This window comes from Petromyzon marinus, unplaced genomic scaffold, assembly GCF_048934315.1.
Source record: "Petromyzon marinus isolate PM22_M1 ecotype Great Lakes invasive population unplaced genomic scaffold, UKy_Petmar_22M1.pri1.0 PM_Scaffold_14, whole genome shotgun sequence".
In the NCBI taxonomy this organism is placed as follows: Eukaryota; Metazoa; Chordata; class Hyperoartia; order Petromyzontiformes; family Petromyzontidae; genus Petromyzon; species Petromyzon marinus.
Window position 1 is genome coordinate 2,095,035 of NW_027423102.1, and position 20,885 is coordinate 2,115,919.

General features: G+C 42.9%; 2 long non-coding RNA genes across 3 annotated transcripts in view; both read left to right on the forward strand.

Moving 5' to 3' along the window:
- Positions 1-6,081, forward strand: part of LOC142922680 (uncharacterized) — a 70,633-nt gene extending 64,552 nt beyond the window's left edge. For both annotated transcript variants that reach the window (XR_012940231.1, XR_012940230.1), the window contains 3 exons: positions 2,186-2,308; positions 3,163-3,321; positions 5,786-6,081. This is a non-coding gene — a long non-coding RNA (uncharacterized LOC142922680). The remainder of the gene's footprint in view (positions 1-2,185; positions 2,309-3,162; positions 3,322-5,785) is intronic.
- A 6,892-nt stretch (positions 6,082-12,973) lies between these two features.
- On the forward strand, positions 12,974-20,288 carry LOC142922670 (uncharacterized). Its single transcript, XR_012940216.1, has 2 exons — positions 12,974-15,084; positions 18,879-20,288. It is a non-coding gene; the product is annotated as an uncharacterized LOC142922670 (long non-coding RNA).
- The last annotated feature ends 597 nt before the right edge of the window (positions 20,289-20,885 follow it).

Here is a 20,885-nt window from a genome sequence, read left to right on the forward strand (position 1 = left end):
TTTAGGAGAGAGTTCATGTAGTTTTGCTATTCATTCATTAAAGGGCAATAGAGTAAATGCTCAAATAAATGTTTTCAGCTAATTTTGTATATACGCTAGATTTACAAGTCTATAATGTACAGAAAATACCATGGTTGGCCAGACCATCGCTCGGCATCTGCATGTGGCTCCTGGGCAGTTCAAGTGTGGCTCTGCAGAGGCGCTGCTAATTTGTAACTCTTCAATTTAACTTTATATGAAGTGAGAACAATCTGGTATCGGAGGCAGGCCATGAGTACTCCCAGGGCACTGAGATTTCTAAACTCAAAATTCCACAGCCAGTCGACACGAGTCAACTTCTGTATGGCTAATCTTTATCTCTTGTGGCTCCCGCGGCCATCTGAAGATTATGGTATGCTGCTGGTAGGGTCAGGAAAGTTGGTCACCCTTGGTATATATCTGTATATGGGTTGATGATTTTGTGCAATGTTCAGCTGCTCCGTCATGACAGGGGTCCCAGTCAGTTTGAGACTGCTAAATTAAGGTTCTCATGTGCTTTACAGATTTTGATACAAATTTCAGTCTTGAATTTCTCCCAACAGGTATGGACCCTGGGCAGGAGGATGTAGAGTATGTGGGTTTCATACGGCTATATGCTGTGGTTACATCCCACATGTGATCTCCGCTTTAAAGTCATGAAACTGGTTGTAGCCCATTTAAATTTTAATATACCCGTTTAACACGTAGGCTTTCGCGGCCAATATCCATAATATCGGTTTTTTTGGGTTGGATCGTTGAAATATAAATTTGTCGTTATACCCGCCACCGACACAGCCAATTCGTAAGGTTTGTCACATAAACAGAACATTCCACTTCGTGAAGGGCTCACAAGTGACGTAATCACATCTATCCCTCCAAGGAATGAAACAGGAGGATTTCTCTACGAATTTGGCTGTCCACCTAATGATGATAGTTGTAATTACTGGCGAAACGTCATACTCAGATTGTAAATGTTGTGGATTTTCTCTCCAACACTTCTGTTTGCTGTACAAGTAGCGGATTGGCATGTTCCGTTTACGTGACAACCTTACTAATTGGCTGTTAGGTGGTGGTGGGTTTAACGGCTCATTTATTTTTATGCGATCTAACCCAGAAAAACTATATTATAGATTTAATGTACCCTTTTGTTGAAGGACAGCCTGGGTGACCAAAGTTTTATAGGAACGGCAATAATGTTTACTTGATTAAATTAGTTTTATCATGGAGCGGTGAAATCAGCTGTTGTTCAGATGTCAGTCTAATTAGTATTACATCGTAGAAATATGAGAGTCCTTTGTGTAATAGTCTATTAACCACTGATGATGGTAACATTGGTTTAAGGTTACATTTTAAGAAGAACTAGATTGGCCTACATTTTATCTTGCATAAGTACACAAATTTATAAAACAATATATTTGATTAAAAAAATGCATATATTTTCTTCCATTGCACACAGTTGTACCATTGATAACAGGGCACACAGTTACAACTGACATCACCAGATGTCACTCAAGTTCCCTCAGAGATCGATCTTGCATAACCAGTGTTCACATAATCAGTTATGTTTTCGCTAATTACCAATTACACTCAGCCGGGTTTGACAGACTTGTATGAATATATGTTGAACTTCCTTTCCACCGTACATAGTCAACCGTGCTAAACGGAGGTGTGGGAATTAAGTGCAGAACCTATCGTTAGGATCAATGCTGTTGTATTTTTTATGAGGATATCAATTGGTGGCTGAAATGAGATGTTCAAAGACTACACCATGATAATCGGTACATAACATGAGTGTCGAATTATGTCTTAAGAATTACCCAGCCATTTGTACGTAAATTTCAACGTTGCTGGGTGACATCTTAAGTCCGTGTTCTTCATTGCAAGGCCCGCGGGCCGGTGGCAGTCCCTGGTGTCCTTTTTACTGCGACCCCTGACGTGCAGTCCCCGACAATACACACAAGTGAAAACACCCCATCATGCTGTCAAACCCCCCAATGGTTTTAAATGTGAGGTGGCTCTTTCACTGATAATGTCTTATTCGCGAAAGTGGCCCCCCTCCGAAAATGAGTGAATATCCCTGTTTTAGGTCAAGGATTGGCCAAATAAAGTAGGTATTATTTGCTTATGTTTCTAAATGTCCGTAATACAACTATATTTATGCCACCAGCTGAATGAGTGGCAGGAGGACTGGGTGACGTTCTTCTCACGGCAGCGACTGCAGCTTCAGCTGGACATGATAGAGAAGGACTACGGTGAACGGGAAACCCGCGAGCTCTGGTCTCGGCTTCAGGTTCGTAAGCTGTTTCACTCTCGCCCTTAACCCTTTCCTGTTCCGAGACGACTGCTCATTTCAGGATGGGTCTCGTTCACCGAATCTCGGGACGCGCAAGCGGTTCAGCGGTAATTTTATTTAGAGAGGCATAGCGCCGTTGTTTTTAAAGACATTGTACTTGCCACAGAGCACCGTAGCGACAGGACAGCACTCTGTTATAGCTGGTACCAAACTGTGCTACACACCTTCCCGCACGGCCTTGTGGGATCCTCGGTACTAATAAAGTTTTTTAATATTTACTTCCTATTACGTTCCGATGGCGTACACGAGATTCAGCGGTGAACGGGATGCACCCCGCAACTTGCAGTCATCTCGGAGCAGGAAAGAGTTAATACATGCAGCAGTGTAGCTCATCATTTGCACAGCCATATGGGAAACCCATTTGATCGCAGTGGGTTTTCGAGGTGACTTTAAAGGTAAAGTGGTGTTTCACACGCAGGCTTTCGCGACCAATATTATTCATGATAAAGTTTTTTTTGGCTTAGATCGTGTCAGTGTAAATGCGTCGTACACCCACATCCACCCAACACAGCCCATTAGTAATGTTTCTGACATGAACAGAACGTGCCATTTATGTTATTGCTTCGGCACTCTGGTGTGTTAGAGAGGAAACGCAGAACATATTCAAACGAGTACGACCTTTCGCTGGTGATTACAACCAGCATCATCAAGCAATTGCCAGAAGCGTTCTGACTTCTGGCAATTGCCTAATGGCAATTGGAGTGGGTGTACGACGCTTGTAAATTTATGCGATCTAACTCGAAAACAACGTTATCATGAATAAAGTGGTGTTGTTTTTGCGTGGTGTGCAGCTTCGGTTGGGGGATTTTTTTCCGGGATGTAGAGGTGGTTCCGGCACTGCTCCACGGTGACCTATGGACTGGGAACGCTGCAGAGATTCATGAAGGGCCCGTGATCTTTGACCCAGCCTCCTTCTATAGGCACTCGGAGTACGAGCTTGCCATCGCTGGGTAAAAAAAGCTACAAACAACCAAAACAATAGCAGCAACTGCCGTTCACTGCCCTGTCTGTGGCATGCAAGGTTCATTCGTATAACCTCTGTGGCAAGGGCTGGCTCATTAAATAAATAACAGAGACCAGGTAGAGTTGTGGTTGAGATCTCTACATGCTGAGGTCTCCACCCTCTATATTTGCTAACTTACAAAGACTCATCCTTCCTTGCTAAGGCTTTTTGGGCAAATCCTGTTAAAGCTGATACGGTGCACAAAACAATAGTGGAACGATAAAACTCTTACTTATCCACGGCACTTGAGGATGCTTGAAAGTTCCAGAAACACAGTTTGTCGAACAAGGAACCCCTGGTTCAGAGACAAGTTGCCACTGATGTGCTTTACCAGGAATCCAAGCTGAAGATAATTCATTACACGTCAAATATAATTCAAACCCTCAGAGCTGGGATATGCTTCAGTGAACAAAAACACATTTGACATTATGTTTACTGAGCAGCCATTGGTGACCAAGTTGAGAGCACAGCATTCCTGCCCTCAATTCGCAGGAACGTTTGTTGATAGATGGCTCACTGAATTTTGAACGGAGGACCTCAATGGCATTGGCTCGGTGCTCTGACATTGAAATTAACCTCGAGCCACTCAATTACCTGCATTACGTTGAATTTGTGAAAATGTTCATTTTGATTTTAAAGCTTTCGTGACTGCAGTAATTCATATTCTTAGTTTTTTCGGTAAAGTCACGTTGAAGAGAAACAACAAAATAATAAAATATATATAAAACAACAAAAAATTCTCACGACGTTTCGACCATAACTCAAACGGTCGTCTTCAGGTGTGTTGGTTCGCATAAATTAATTTTTAAACGGCGCATTTATTTATTTATAAAAACCGTTAGCGCCACGCGCAACGATTTGGCAGTTTACCCAGGACTAGTCCATCTATATTCTGAAAAGAGGAGGGGGGAGACGAAATTTTGTATAATGTTTGCTGTCTGAAAGCCACTGTAAGCGTGAACAATCAATTAAGACCTGAAATGGTTTATCAAATCTTTCCAATGATTGCTAAGATAGAATCCATCTTCTCGGTTGAAATTGTCTCTGTGCTTGTATATGTGGATAGCCTCATGAACGAATCTCTCATGGAAGCCAGATGGCTTACAAAGAACCTCTGTCTTGGAAAAGTCAATGTCATGTGAGCCTACTGAATTATAACAATGATCTGCCACGGCCGAGGTGTTGGTCCTACCGTGTTTAAGGTCTGCTTTGTGTTCACGAATGCGGTCCGAGACATGGCGTTTGGTTTCTTCAATGTAACTACTACCACAGAGGCAACTTAGTTTGTAGACACCAGGGTATTGTATGTCCGGAATCACATCTTTTACAGACGGAACCAGATCACGGATTTTATGTAATGTGTTGAAACGGACCTGGATCTTGTGTTTATTCAATATTTTGGAGATCTTTTTTGTGATCCCAGCAATGTAGGGTAAAGTGATGGTTTTGAAAGGCTCCTCAAGAGGGTTCTTCTTCATGGTTTGAGTGATAGCTTTGCGGATTGTATAGTCGGAGTAACCATTAGCCCTAAGAGCTTGGTGTACGTGCTTGAGTTCACTGCTTATGTGTTCCTGGTCGGATATGCATTGGGCTCTATGATACAGAGTCTTGATGAGAGAATTCTTCTGTGATGGATGGTGGTGGGAATCCGGTTTCAGATAAGCATCCGTATGGGTAGCTTTCCTGTAGACAGAGTGGCTCATTGAACCATCAGGTCTCTTTTTAATTAGGACATCCAAAAAAGGTATCTTGCCATCTATTTCGACTTCCATGGTAAATCTGATGGCTGGGTGTATGGAATTGATGTGGTCGAAGAATTGGTCTAGAGCAGGCCGGCCATGTGGCCAGATGACAAAAGTGTCATCCACGTACCTCTTCCATAAGGTTGGGCGCAGAGTGGCAGTCTGGATGGCGTCAGTCTCAAATTTCTCCATGAAAATGTTAGCTATAACTGGAGAAAGGGGGGAGCCCATTGGGGTGCCCTCTGTTTGTAGAAAGTTCCATTCCAAGTGCAGTATGTATTGGTTAAACAATGTCTCACCAGGGGGGGTACCTCAGTGTTTAGTCCTTGATGAACTAAGTCTTCAATGATTGCAATGGTGTCAGGTACAGGAACCTTGGTGAATAAGGAAACTACATCAAAACTGACAAGCAGGTCGTCTGGGGACAGGGAAATACCCTTGATTGTCGATACCAGGTGAGTAGAATTTTGTTCTGAAGACGACCGTTTGAGTTATGGTCGAAACGTCGTGAGAATTTTTTTATTGTTTTATATATATTTTATTATTTTGTTGTTTCTCTTCAATGTGACTTTACCGAAAAAACTAAGAATATGTTGTTCATTGTTATGTTGTTCGTGCTGGAACAGCAGCATTGTAAGATTTTGAATGTTTGGTGTTGTTTGGGTACAGGATGTTCCAGGAGCTTTAGCTCTACGCTTCACTCATCCTACCACGCTCTCATCCCAAAGTCACAAGGCTTCGGCAAGAACCAGAAGCTCTAGCAACTCTTCCACTACCTGAACCACTGGAATCACTTTGGGACAGGATACCGAGGGTCATCCATCTCCACCATGCGCAGTCTCCTCAAGTGAATGAACGGTGCAGGAAATCGTGGGCTATGGTGTATGACTATAAAAATTCTTATCGGCCATGATATACATTGTTGAATAAAGGCCTTCCCTAAGCCACCACTCAATCTCACAAAACTAGTCCATTTAAATGCTGTGCAATGCCCTAGGCATTCCACGTGAGTGTGACCGGGGGTCCCTTTGTTCCACATCCTGGCCGTGATCTCCACGCGAAAACTGGGTCAGTTAATGTCCGAATCAGAATATTTAATTAGGCTGGACGAATCTGATGAGCTATTAAGCTCTTTTTCACAGATGTCCAGTCGGGGCGAGTCAGAAAGTTACAACAACAAACAACAATACAAACAGATAGGAGGGCAAAGTAAAGGAACGCGAAGCAAATTTTGACTTAACTTTCGTGACTGCAGGAATTCATATTCTTGGTTCTTTCGGTAAAGTCACGTAAACACCAAACAAAAACAATAAAATAAGGACTGCTTGTGTTGCGATTGAAACGTCCTGGGTTTTTTGCTTTTATTATTTTCAATTTATTTTTTATTTGTTTTTTTATTGATTTTTTTATTTAATTTGAATTTTATTTCTTGTTTTCTATTTACGTGACTTTACGGAAAGAACCAAGAATATGAACGCTAAGCAAGTCATGAAATAAAAATATATAAGAGTTCAAATTGCATTAGTGCATCAATTCCTGCCAAATTTTTTTTATCACCAAATGCCATTTTGGGCAAGGCAGCATAACAAAAACAATCCCAGATGTTTGACTAGTACCAGTTACAGTGTATGTTTTTGTTGTTGTTTTGCTATGGGAGTAAACCCTTGCAGAGAAAGGGACCAGAATTAGGAAAGCTAAGCCAGGCACTCCTTCAGAAGATGCCATGCACGGGCGTGACCACTGCACCACCCTGACGCCCAAACAAATGAAATTCAAATATTTCGATTTAAAGCTTTCGTGACTGCAATGATTCATCTTCTTTGGTTCTTTCGGTAAAGTCACGTAGAATGAGAATAAAATAATAAATTGATAAAATAAAATAACACAATAATATTCTCACGACGTTTCGGCCACAACACAAGCGGCCTTCATCAGGTGAAGGGAGCGAGACTGTCTGGTAGGACAGCGCTGGAGTGAGAGAGCCACGTTCAGATCACGGCTTTTTAAGCTGTGTGAGAGGAACAAAGAGCCTTGACGAAGGAATTAGCATAAAATTTTGCATTGAAATGGCTGAATGATTAGCTTGTGACTGGTCACAGAAATAGCTATGTTAAAAGTTAAAGCATACACATCCGCAGAGGCACCCATTGTTAAAAGGAATTAGCATAGAATTTAGCATTGAAATAGCTAAATTAAGGCATACACATCCGCAGAGGCACCCCTTGATAATGGGATTAGCATAGAATTTAGCATTGAAATGGCTGAGTGATTCGCTTGTAACTGCTACAGAAATAGTTACGTTGAAGTCAGAGCATACACATTCACCGAGGCACTTAGTACAAATCAAACAGGAGAATTTAGCATTGAAATAACTAGGCGAATTTAGCATTGAAATAACTGGGTGATTTGCTAGTGACTGGTCACAGAAATGACTACACATCTGAGCTATTCACAGTACTATATAGTGAACCAATAAAAACTAAAATATAAATTACCTTCATGTTATCAATAAACTCTATATTCTCCAATCAGCTAAGCTACCAACCATAAGTCGTTATATATCACAATGCTATATGGCGAAAAAATGGGTGGATTCTTACCCTCAAATTTCCGTACCACGGATAGCTACGGGCCCCGTTCAGACGGACGAGTTCGTCCATGGTCGGAACAGAGGAGGGGGAGAGAGACAGCTGCGAAGCCCTAGTATACTCCATGTTGTAAACCATACCATTAACCGTGGTGTGAGAGGTATTAAGAGGCAATGCTGGCGAAAGAGCTGCGGTCTGAAGGTCATCGTAAAATTACAATTAATTAAGAACAGAAATGATTTAACACATCTTTCCAGTGGTTACTAAGCCTGAATCCATCTTCTCGGTTGAAATTGTCTCTGTGCTTGTATATGTGAATGGCCTCATGAACGAATCTCTCATGGTAGCCAGTTGGTTTGCAAAGAACCTCCGTCTTGGAGAAGTCAATGTCATGTGAGCCCACTGAATTGTAACAGTGATCTGCCACGGCAGAGGAGTTCGTCTTACCGTGTTTCAAGTCTGCTTTATGTTCGCGGATGCGGTCCGAGATATGTCTTTTGGTTTCTCCAATGTAGCTACTACCACAGAGGCACTTTAGTTTGTAAACGCCCGGGTACTGTATGTCTGGAAGAGCATCTTTTACAGATGGAACTAAATCACGGATTTTGTGTACTGTGTTGAATCGGACCTGGATCTTGTGTTTATTCAGGATTTTGGAGATCTTTTTAGTGACCCCTGCAATGTAGGGTAAGGTGATGGTTTTGAGTGGCTCCACAAGAGGATCCTTCTTCATGACTGGAGTGATGGCTTTGCGGATTGTGTAGTCGGAGTAGCCATTAGCCCTGAGAGCCTGGTGTACGTGCTTGAGTTCACTGGTAATGTGTTCCTGGTCGGAAATGCATTGGGCTCTATGGTATAGAGTCTTGATGAGGCAGTTCTTCTGGGATGGATGGTGGTGGGAATCCGGTTTCAAGTAAGCATCTGTATGGGTAGCTTTCCTGTAGACAGAGTGGCTCATTGAACCATCATGTCTCCTTTTAATTAAGACATCCAGAAAGGGTAGTTTGCCATCTTTTTCGACCTCCATGGTAAATCTGATGGCTGGGTGTATGGAATTGATGTGGTCGCGGAATTGGTCTAGAGCAGGCTGGCCATGTGGCCAGATGACAAAGGTGTCATCAACGTACCTCTTCCATAAGGTCGGGCGTAGAGTGGCAGTCTGGATGGCGTCAGTTTCAAATTTTTCCATGAATACGTTGGCTACAACCGGAGATAGGGGGGAGCCCATTGGGGTGCCCTCAGTTTGTTTGTAGAAAGTTCCATTCCAGGTGAAGTATGTGTTGGTTAAGCAATGTCTCACCAGGGGGGGGTACATCAGTATGCAGTCCTTGATGAACCAGGTCTTCAATGATAGCGATGGTGTCAGGTACCGGGACTTTGGTGAACAAGGACACCACATCAAAACTGACAAGCAGGTCGTTTGGGGACAGGGAAATGTCTTTGAATGTCGATACCAGGTGAGTAGAATTTAGTACCGCAGAGGTGGTTTTTCCAGTGAAAGGTCGCAGTATATCAGCCAGAAAACGTGCCAGTTTGTAGGTGGGGGAGCTGATAGTAGAGACGATGGGACGAAGGGGTGTATCTTCTTTGTGTATCTTTGGAAGGCCATATAATCTTGGTGGTCTGGCAGCAGAGGGTTTCAACAAGAACTGTTTGTTCTCATCAATTAATGCTGTTGAATCAGAGATAATTTTGTTCGTTTTGGTGACCAGGCTGTTGGTGGGGTCTCTTTTTATTTTTGTATAGCTGCCATCGTTGAGTAGTTCTTGAATTTTGTTGTTATATTCTGTTTTGTCCATGATGACAGTGGCATTGCCTTTGTCGGCTGAGAGAACGACAATATCATCCCTCTTTTTTAATTGAGATAATTCAAAACGTTCGTCTTTGCTGATGTTGCTAGGTGGCAACTTAGCGTTTTTGAGGGTTGCAGCGATTTCAGATCTTGCTACGTCTGCAGAGATGTGACTCAAGCCCTTGAGTGCAACGTCGACATTGGCAATGATATCATTAACCGGTAAGTGTCTCGGTGTGACAGCAAAGTTTAGACCTTTAGCTAAAACGGATTTCAGACCATCAGAAATGGAACTGTTACTGCGATTAATTACGACTTTGTTGACGTCTATCTTTTCGGTGTGTGGATCCGATTTTTTGCTGGAGAGGTGATTGAATTTGGAAATCAAATTGTCCCTACATTTGTTCGACATAGTGGCAGCCGAAGAGGTAGTCATATTGTCTACATGTTCCCAATCCGATGTAGACATTGTTGCTGTCAATTTTAAGTGTGATTTGTAGAGTGTCTTGTCTAACTGATCGAGTTCGGTGCGTGTAAGTCTGATTTTTTCCGAGATAAGAGCGAAGCTAGTTCTAGCTAGAATTCGTTTTGCATTGAGAGAAGTTGCAACAGCAGAGGTTAGTGTAAATGCGGTTGGTATTACCTTAGAGTCGCGGCATCTCTTCAGAAAGGTGAGAGACTCGATTAGTTGAGCCTTCTTATCCCGAAGTCTGTTGAATGATCTTAAGGATGTGTGGAATCCCTCCCCGTAGAGGCGGTTAAATTTCGATTTAAAGCTTTCGTGACTGCAATGATTCATCTTCTTTGGTTCTTTCGGTAAAGTCACGTAGAATGAGAATAAAATAATAAATTGATAAAATAAAATAACACAATAATATTCTCACGACGTTTCGGCCACAACACAAGCGGCCTTCATCAGGTGAAGGGAGCGAGACTGTCTGGTAGGACAGCGCTGGAGTGAGAGAGCCACGTTCAGATCACGGCTTTTTAAGCTGTGTGAGAGGAACAAAGAGCCTTGACGAAGGAATTAGCATAAAATTTTGCATTGAAATGGCTGAATGATTAGCTTGTGACTGGTCACAGAAATAGCTATGTTAAAAGTTAAAGCATACACATCCGCAGAGGCACCCATTGTTAAAAGGAATTAGCATAGAATTTAGCATTGAAATAGCTAAATTAAGGCATACACATCCGCAGAGGCACCCCTTGATAATGGGATTAGCATAGAATTTAGCATTGAAATGGCTGAGTGATTCGCTTGTAACTGCTACAGAAATAGTTACGTTGAAGTCAGAGCATACACATTCACCGAGGCACTTAGTACAAATCAAACAGGAGAATTTAGCATTGAAATAACTAGGCGAATTTAGCATTGAAATAACTGGGTGATTTGCTAGTAACTGGTCACAGAAATGACTACACATCTGAGCTGTTCACAGTACTATATAGTGAACCAATAAAAACTAAAATATAAATTACCTTCATGTTATCAATAAACTCTATATTCTCCAATCAGCTAAGCTACCAACCATAAGTCGTTATATATGACAATGCTATATGGCGAAAAAATGGGTGGATTCTTACCCTCAAATTTCCGTACCACGGATAGCTACGGGCCCCGTTCAGACGGACGAGTTCGTCCATGGTCGGAACAGAGGAGGGGGAGAGAGACAGCTGCGAAGTCCTAGTATACTCCATGTTGTAAACCATACCATTAACCGTGGTGTGAGAGGTATTAAGAGGCAATGCTGGCGAAAGAGCTGCGGTCACATCAATTCCATACACCCAGCCATCAGATTTACCATGGAGGTCGAAAAAGATGGCAAACTACCCTTTCTGGATGTCTTAATTAAAAGGAGACATGATGGTTCAATGAGCCACTCTGTCTACAGGAAAGCTACCCATACAGATGCTTACTTGAAACCGGATTCCCACCACCATCCATCCCAGAAGAACTGCCTCATCAAGACTCTATACCATAGAGCCCAATGCATTTCCGACCAGGAACACATTACCAGTGAACTCAAGCACGTACACCAGGCTCTCAGGGCTAATGGCTACTCCGACTACACAATCTGCAAAGCCATCACTCCAGTCATGAAGAAGGATCCTCTTGTGGAGCCACTCAAAACCATCACCTTACCCTACATTGCAGGGGTCACTAAAAAGATCTCCAAAATCCTGAATAAACACAAGATCCAGGTCCGATTCAACACAGTACACAAAATCCGTGATTTAGTTCCATCTGTAAAAGATGCTCTTCCAGACATACAGTACCCGGGCGTTTACAAACTAAAGTGCCTCTGTGGTAGTAGCTACATTGGAGAAACCAAAAGACATATCTCGGACCGCATCCGCGAACATAAAGCAGACTTGAAACACGGTAAGACGAACTCCTCTGCCGTGGCAGATCACTGTTACAATTCAGTGGGCTCACATGACATTGACTTCTCCAAGACGGAGGTTCTTTGCAAACCAACTGGCTACCATGAGAGATTCGTTCATGAGGCCATTCACATATACAAGCACAGAGACAATTTCAACCGAGAAGATGGATTCAGGCTTAGTAACCACTGGAAAGATGTGTTAAATCATTTCTGTTCTTAATTAATTGTAATTTTACGATGACCTTCAGACCGCAGCTCTTTCGCCAGCATTGCCTCTTAATACCTCTCACACCACGGTTAATGGTATGGTTTACAACATGGAGTATACTAGGGCTTCGCAGCTGTCTCTCTCCCCCTCCTCTGTTCCGACCATGGACGAACTCGTCCGTCTGAACGGGGCCCGTAGCTATCCGTGGTACGGAAATTTGAGGGTAAGAATCCACCCATTTTTTCGCCATATAGCATTGTGATATATAACGACTTATGGTTGGTAGCTTAGCTGATTGGAGAATATAGAGTTTATTGATAACATGAAGGTAATTTATATTTTAGTTTTTATTGGTTCACTATATAGTACTGTGAATAGCTCAGATGTGTAGTCATTTCTGTGACCAGTCACTAGCAAATCACCCAGTTATTTCAATGCTAAATTCGCCTAGTTATTTCAATGCTAAATTCTCCTGTTTGATTTGTACTAAGTGCCTCGGTGAATGTGTATGCTCTGACTTCAACGTAACTATTTCTGTAGCAGTTACAAGCGAATCACTCAGCCATTTCAATGCTAAATTCTATGCTAATCCCATTATCAAGGGGTGCCTCTGCGGATGTGTATGCCTTAATTTAGCTATTTCAATGCTAAATTCTATGCTAATTCCTTTTAACAATGGGTGCCTCTGCGGATGTGTATGCTTTAACTTTTAACATAGCTATTTCTGTGACCAGTCACAAGCTAATCATTCAGCCATTTCAATGCAAAATTTTATGCTAATTCCTTCGTCAAGGCTCTTTGTTCCTCTCACACAGCTTAAAAAGCCGTGATCTGAACGTGGCTCTCTCACTCCAGCGCTGTCCTACCAGACAGTCTCGCTCCCTTCACCTGATGAAGGCCGCTTGTGTTGTGGCCGAAACGTCGTGAGAATATTATTGTGTTATTTTATTTTATCAATTTATTATTTTATTCTCATTCTACGTGACTTTACCGAAAGAACCAAAGAAGAGGAATTCAAATAATCTGCAATACTGGCAAATAAACCCTATTAGTATCAACCGAATGTCTGGACAATCTGACCCCCTCTACACAAGCAACAGCTGAGAGTCAACGCTGTGATGCTGTGCGATTGGTGCAAGCGACCCATCGTTGTGTTTTAATGTTGAGCGGTTAAACTTGCACTGTTGTGGGGTGAGGTCAAGGCCAATGGCTGCTTCCAGCGGTGTCAAGATCAGCGTTTTGAAGAGGCTCACGAAGGATGATACTTGGCAGTTGGGTGCAGTCTCCCTCCATTAACAACAGAGGGCAGAGGAGCGACGCTCACAACAATTGGCTGAGCACTGGGCGTATACAACGCATGAAGTCGGCAGCAAGTTTATCTCAGGGAGTTGACCCGCACACGACAACTGGGTCTGTCCCGCGTGTTCACGCTATAACGCGGTTGCCTTCATTTAGGGAACGCGCACCGCCATAAGGCGACTTGTGAGCGGTCGACGCCGAACTACTTTCTTGAGCTGCGCGGTTGAGCGAGACGAGACGGTAACGCGGCGGCGTCCCCTCAAGTTATTTGTAACCCAATTCTGACTGCGCGTGGACATTCATTACGGGGGAAATATTTTCGCTTAGCGCGGCACTTTTCAGGAACGCATCTACTGCGTTAAACGAGGACCTGTCGTACAGGTGCTGTGCACACTGTACTGGGAATCAAAATCTGTTTTGACCCTGGAGAAATCCGAAGCGCTATCAAGCTCTCACTCACAGGTGTCCAGTAAGAGGCGGTGGGGGGGTCACCAAGTGACACGCAGCTTGACCGTGGAGTAGACCGCGAGGATGCCAGCATCGCCTAGGCAACGCCGCCCCCCTCTGGCTCTGCCTGCCTCGCTCTGTGCACGTGAGGTGTCAACCACGTGACGCGGGCCACTGCGCGCGTTGCGTCACCGCTCACCGTGGGGGGCCCCTCCGCTACGTCCACATCGTACAGTCGCACATTCATTAATAGTCACACTCTTAATCATGTTTATGGTCATCGTCATTAAAGGTGAGTTTAATAATACTACTACACAATGTGTGCATTAATATATACGGCATGAATAAAATGCACCTGTAAATATTCTAAGTAAGTTTGACCTGACATTATTGCACAACAATTGCCCAGCCACCGTGGGATGTTTATCCTCCAATGTGTATCTGGCTCTGACCTGACTTATATAAAAGTGCAGCTCTGCAATTGCTTGGTCACCACCACTGGTGAAAAGACCTTCATGAGAGCGAACTCTTTACGAGTATTTGGTCTACTTTTCCATATAACAATAGGGTTTACCCTTTCTGGCAATACAACAGGTGTCAAGATGTTAAAACACCAAACAGAATCCTTATTCAAGGAATCCTGTCTGCATTAACCACACGTACTTGTGGTGAACATGGAAACATGCTCTGATAATATATGCATTGTCTTTGAAACTGATTAGTCCACACCAGGAAGGTCCCATATTCTACTTTTCCACGTTGACCAGATGTGTTGGAAGAGCCGGCTGAAAGCCACACTTTGCTGCATCACACACGACTTGCCGATCAGCTAACTGTGGTGTACCCATTTAGCGACCTCTGGTCTGTGAGTTCAGTTTACTAACCATTAACAGCATGGCAGCTTTCTAAGTGGCTTGTGTGACAATTAACCCATGTCATTATCTCTTGCACAGCCTGAAATAAGTTTTGGCGTAAGGGAAGGAAATTATGACTCACCCACCTGCACCTGCCTTGTGCTCCCAGACACCTAAGGACCTTACTACCGCTGTGAGAAATTGACGGGCGTAGACTGCTGTATGGCGATGATGTATTCACGTCGTTCCTGCTGTTTTCCTCTTTTGCTAGGTGATGCAATTGGTGTGCCAACACCTCCAGATGCAGTTCCTGAAGGACGTGGGCATTCGGGACATGTTCGTTTTGCCTGCGAGTTTGTCCGAACACACAGGGAAGTCAGCCTGTTCATCGAGGTGCGTTTCCCATGTTTATTTAACTCGATTGGTCGTCTGTTTGCAAGGTCATGCTGTGCCCAGAGGTCACCCACTGAGTTTTTTTTACCGTAACATTACCGTCACTTGGGTTTGGTGATCGATTCAACAGGGCAAAAATATTTGTAAGAAGCGTAAACGTGGCAACGTGATCATTGTCAGGACACGGAGGACCTTCAGAATGCCGAGTATGATCTTTAAATTTATCCTGGGCTGGTTCGGGGGATATTTGAACAATTTGAATATTGGGGAGATATCGTCTTGCTATGGGTCTGAGTGAGAAGTCTCCCAGCGGTTTTTTGAGTCCATAATCGAGATTTTTGGGTTAGAGCACATAAACATGCACTCAATGATACACTAAATATGCACTATTTATATATACAGTGAGGCAAAAAAGTATTTGATCCCCTGCTGATTTTGTACGCTTGCCCACTGACAAAGAAATTATCAGTCTATAATTTTAATGGTAGGTTTATGTGAACAGTGAGAGACAGAATAACAACAACAAAATCCGGAAAAAACGCATGTCAAAAATGTTATAAATTGATTTGCATTTTAATGAGTGAAAAAAGTATTTGACCCCTCTGCAAAACATGACTTAGTATTTGGTGGCAAAACCTTTGTTGGCAATCACAGAGGTCAGACGTTTCTTGTAGTTGGCCACCAGATTTGCACACATCTCAGGAGGGATTTTGTCCCACTCTACTTTGCAGATCTTCTCCAAGTCATTAAGGTTTTGAGGCTGACTTTTGGCAACTCGAACCTTCAGCTCCCTCCAGAGATTTTCTATGGGATTAAGGTCTGGAGACTGGCTAGGCCACTCCAGGACCTTAATGGGCTTCTTCTTGAGCCACCCCTTTGTTGCCTTGGCCGTGTGTTTTGGGTCATTGTCATGCTGGAATACCCATCCATGACCCATTTTCAATGCCCTGGCTGAGAGAAGGAGGTTCTCACCCAAGATTTGACGGTACATGGCTCTGTCCATCGTCCCTTTGATGCGGTGAAGTCCTGTCCCCTTAGCAGAAAAACACCCCCAAAGCATTATGTTTCCACCTCCATGTTGGACGGTGGGGATGGTTTTCTTGGGGTCATAGGCAGCATTCCTCCTCCAAACACGGCGAGTTGAATCATTCAGATGTTCATTGGCAAACTTCAGACGGGCATGTATATGTGCTTTCTTGAGCAGGGGGACCTTGCGGGCGTTGCAGGATTTCAGTCCTGCACGGCGTAGTGTGTTACCAGTTGTTTTCTTGGTGACTGTGGCCCCAGCTGCCTTGAGATCATTGACAAGATCCTCCCGTGTAGTTCTGGGCTGATTCCTCACGGTTCTCATGATCATTGCAACTCCACGAGGTGAGATCTTGCATGGAGCCCCAGGCCGAGGGAGATTTACAGTTCGTTTGTGTTTCTTCCATTTGCGAATAATCAAACCAACTGTTGTCACCTTCTCACCAAGCTGCTTGGCAATGGTATTGTAGCCCATTCCAGCCTTGTGTAGGTCTACAATCTTGTCCCTGACTTCCTTGGAGAGCTCTTTGGTCTTGGCCATGGTGGAGAGTTTGGAATCTGATTGATTGATTGCATCTGTGGACAGGTGTCTTTTATACAGGTAACAAGTTGAGATTAGGAGCACTCCCTTTAAGAGTGTGCTCCTAATCTCAGCTCGTTACCTGTATAAAAGACACCTGGGAGCCAGAAATCTTTCTGATTGAGAGGGGGTCAAATACTTATTTCCCTCTTAAAATGCAAATCAATTTATAACATTTTTGACATGCGTTTTTCTGGATTTTTGTTGTTGTTATTCTGTCTCTCACTGTTCAAAAAAACCTACCATTAAAATTATAGACTGATAATTTCTTTGTCAGTGGGCAAACGTACAAAATCAGCAGGGGATCAAATACTTTTTTCCCTCAATGTATACTAAATTCTTCTGTTGATATGTAAACTCTGACTTTAACATAGCCACTTCCGTGACCAGTTACATGCTAATTCGTCACATTAACATTATGCTAATCTCCCAGTTACATGCTAATTTCTGACTTTAACATCCTGCTAATCTCTCACATTAACATAGCTACTTCAATGCAAAATTATTCTGTTGATATGTAAACTCCTTTGTCAAGGCGCTCTGCTCCTCCCATCCAGCTTAAAATACGCTGCCAAGCTTAGCAGTGTTCATTGGAGCGCTGTCTTTCCGACAGCTCTGTTTCTTCCCCTGAGGACGGCTGCTTGTGTTGTGGCCAAAACGTCGTGATAATTTTATTTTATTATGTTTTATTATTATTTTATTATTTCCCTTTTACGTGACTTTACCGAAAAAACCAAGAAGATTAATCCCTGCAGTCACGAAAGCTTTAAATCGAAATCAACACACGTGGTAGGAAACAAGTATCGTATGTTATAATAATAATATAAACATGTAATATTCACGGCAATGGCAGTGTTGTTCAGCGTGCTCTGCTGTGGAAGCCAGCCACATGAGTTTGATAACCAGTCATGGCTAGTATCAGTGGAAAGCAAAATCTGAACTGGTTCAATGCTTCGCTGACCCAGACTGAGCAGTATGGAGTACTAATAAGTTAACCCGATGATACATTATTATTTGGCAATGCTGTTGCTGCGTTGGCAGTGGTGCCCAAGAACAATTAACTAAAAAGCTCAACACATTAGTCAGTAATGTTGTGGCCTCAATAGACACAACATTATATGCAACGTTTCGGGCAATGGTCCGTCTCCCATTTGTACAATGAAAAAGGGCCATTGCCCAAAAGTCTACATTTTTCCATTTTTATTTAATTTTAAGGTCATTGTTATTTACGAACGTGTTGAGTTCCCATGATAATTAAGAACAAATTTTGGTAAGAAAAGTCCTGTTACTATGATGAATGTATCCTATAGACAAACATACAAATTCATCACAGGGTTGCCTAAAGCTTGCCAATAGAAAATAATGCCGATCAAGTTGTGGGCACCCGACATTCACTTGCCCTGCGGCCACTCCCTCAATGACACGAGTCACATTGACTCAGGGTCCCGCGGGTAGTTCCACGACTCGGTGGTCCAGGAGAGTGGCACGAGCGATGCGGGCATCAGCTGGGGCACCACAGGGGCAGCCACGCTTCGAGTCACTCGCACAGCTCCCTGTTCAGCACGACGTGAACGCATTCCCAGCCTTCTGATCTATGTGGCTTTTCCGAATGAAGCAAATTGTCACTGATAATTTAGCACATTTGCTAAGCTATTTAAAAGTATATATAGCGATTCATTTTATATAGCGTCGTTCATGATAATTGCATCTCAGAATTGCTGAGGAGCCAAAGACCAAGCTGGAATATTGCAAGGGAGGTGAGCCTGCGCCAATAATTGCCCTGCATTTCTATATATGTCCAGATGTTGCCAGCCAATTAGTGAGTGTATATATGTGGAAGGAAACTGGAGCACACAGATAAGTCACTGCTGAGTGCATTAATCACCCTTTGTGACATTTGTTTGTTTTTAAGTAAGAGGAGAGCGGAGTTTTAATGCCATGTCCTGAATGGGCCTTCCACAACAAAGTCCTCATTCAGGATCCCAGTCCCACAACATTTCAAGCCTGCCTCTCAGTTCTACTGCTCTTTGCACTGAACATTTAAACCTACTTATTGGACCTTCTGATATGCCTTCTTTGGTATCATGACATGCCATTTCCTATACTGGGTCATTGTAATCAGCGCTCCATCATGCCTCCTTGTCAGTCAGTAAACTTCTAACATTGGTGTCGTGTGTGTCTGTTGCAGGGATACTCTGGGGGGCCCTTTGTTTGCCAGGACTCAAACGGCCGCTGGTTCCTTTCTGGAATCGCCAGCTGGGGTGTTGGCTGTGCACGGGCTTACCAGCCAGGTGTCTAGCGCACCGTCGTCAAGTTCATGGACTGGATTCACCAGAACATGCAGTAGTCTCTTACACATTTCTGCACAAGCAGAATACTATAGACCAGGGATATAAATATTATGGGAACTATACATCAAAATAATTAATTAAGGCAATAAATATATTTTTCAAAAACTGATTTAAAGTTAATGTTTAAAGGTTAATTTAATGAGCTGAATACTATATTTTAACTGCACCATAATGCAAAAATGATTTCCAAGTGAACACGGATTTTGGGTCAAATCAGAAAAGTCTTTTTTTTACATGCGTTGTCAATAGCGTTTTTAACTTTTGGGTTTGCCACACATGTCAACGGGCCTGGCAAAGCAAACATGAGCATGATGTTGGCATTGGCAGAAGATGAAGACAGAGCTTGCTATTTTTCAATGTTGCTTAATTCTTTCAAAACTGACACAATGGACAATGAATGCACTGTCTAAATATTTGGCCCAACCTGATTATACATGATAGCAAAGTGAGTGTTGTCCAAACTACGTATGATACATTTATATTCTTGTTTTATTTTCACCTGGGTCATCAACTCGCATCTCCCATACATTAATTGCCATGGATGTTGAGCAGTCGGGGTACTCAGAGAGGGGTCTATTGGCCTTCTAGGGGACCACTGCAATGATCGGGGCATCCAGAAGGGATGATGAGTTCCACAGGGAGAAAGTCCTTTACAGAGGTTGTCTTAGAGTATGTCCATGGCAAGGTTATTGTTGATTATCTTCACCTCCCCCGGTCAACACAGTCCATGAGTTTGTGAGTTTTGCTTTACTAACGACGTGAAAACAAGACTGGTTTGCACAAGGAGCCTGCAAAAAATTTAATTTAGATAACCTCATGAAATGTGCTGCATGGCACTTATCTGAGACGCCCCTTATCTGAGACGCTCCTGTGTAAATGGCGTGATATCAAAACCATTATTATAGTGAACTACATGACGCGTGTAAGAAAACTATATAAACATCTATTGGAAACATTTCATGAAAATATGTACAAAAATGAACACTTTAATAGTGTTTCATGGTATTCCAAAAATCATAGCATATTTGATTGGTTAAGATGGTTTACTGGTCGGGATGATAAATGGCAATGATCCTTCATCATGTAAAAGACTGTAAGCTGCTCTCAAAAATATATATATTTGAAGATCGTATTCACACTCTGCAACAGTCTATTTTCCACATCAAACCATAATGTGTCTGTCGACTGCAATTGGAAATTGATGCATGCTTAGTAGCAATCGGGTAAATAAACATTGAAATGTGTCACATGTTCGTGTCTGGTGGCTTTTTGCTTGAGATTAGGGATCTTGTGAAAACAGTTATAAGACTTTATATGAAAACCTCCTCCACAGAGGCCGATTTTGACACTGTTGGTACAAGTCATCAAAGTCCAATTAGCTCCATCCACATCCTTCTGTACCACATCATTCCATCTCTCTTCTAGCCTATGACACATCCATTTAGCCCCATCCAGCCAAACAAGCTGTATCATGGGACCTTTTTCCAGAATCAGTGTGAAAAATAACAAAAGGTTTTACCCTTTCTGGCAGTAAAACAGGAAGTGGTGTTAAAATGTTCAAACAACCAATTAGAAACCTGTTGCAATGAATCAAGTCTGCAATAACCACACACGGTACTTGTGGTGAATATGCAAACAAACATGCTCTGATAATATTTGCATTGTCTTTGAAACTGATTGGCCTACACCAGAGACAGCCTTCTTTATGACCCAGTCTCACCACCAGTGTCAGACCAGAGATCGCCAAAAGGCGAACAGTACAAAGGCAATGCCACACGTATCGGAGCATTTATAGCTAACCACCGTGCCCACCACTCCCCACTCACTCGGTGTGCTAACCGCGG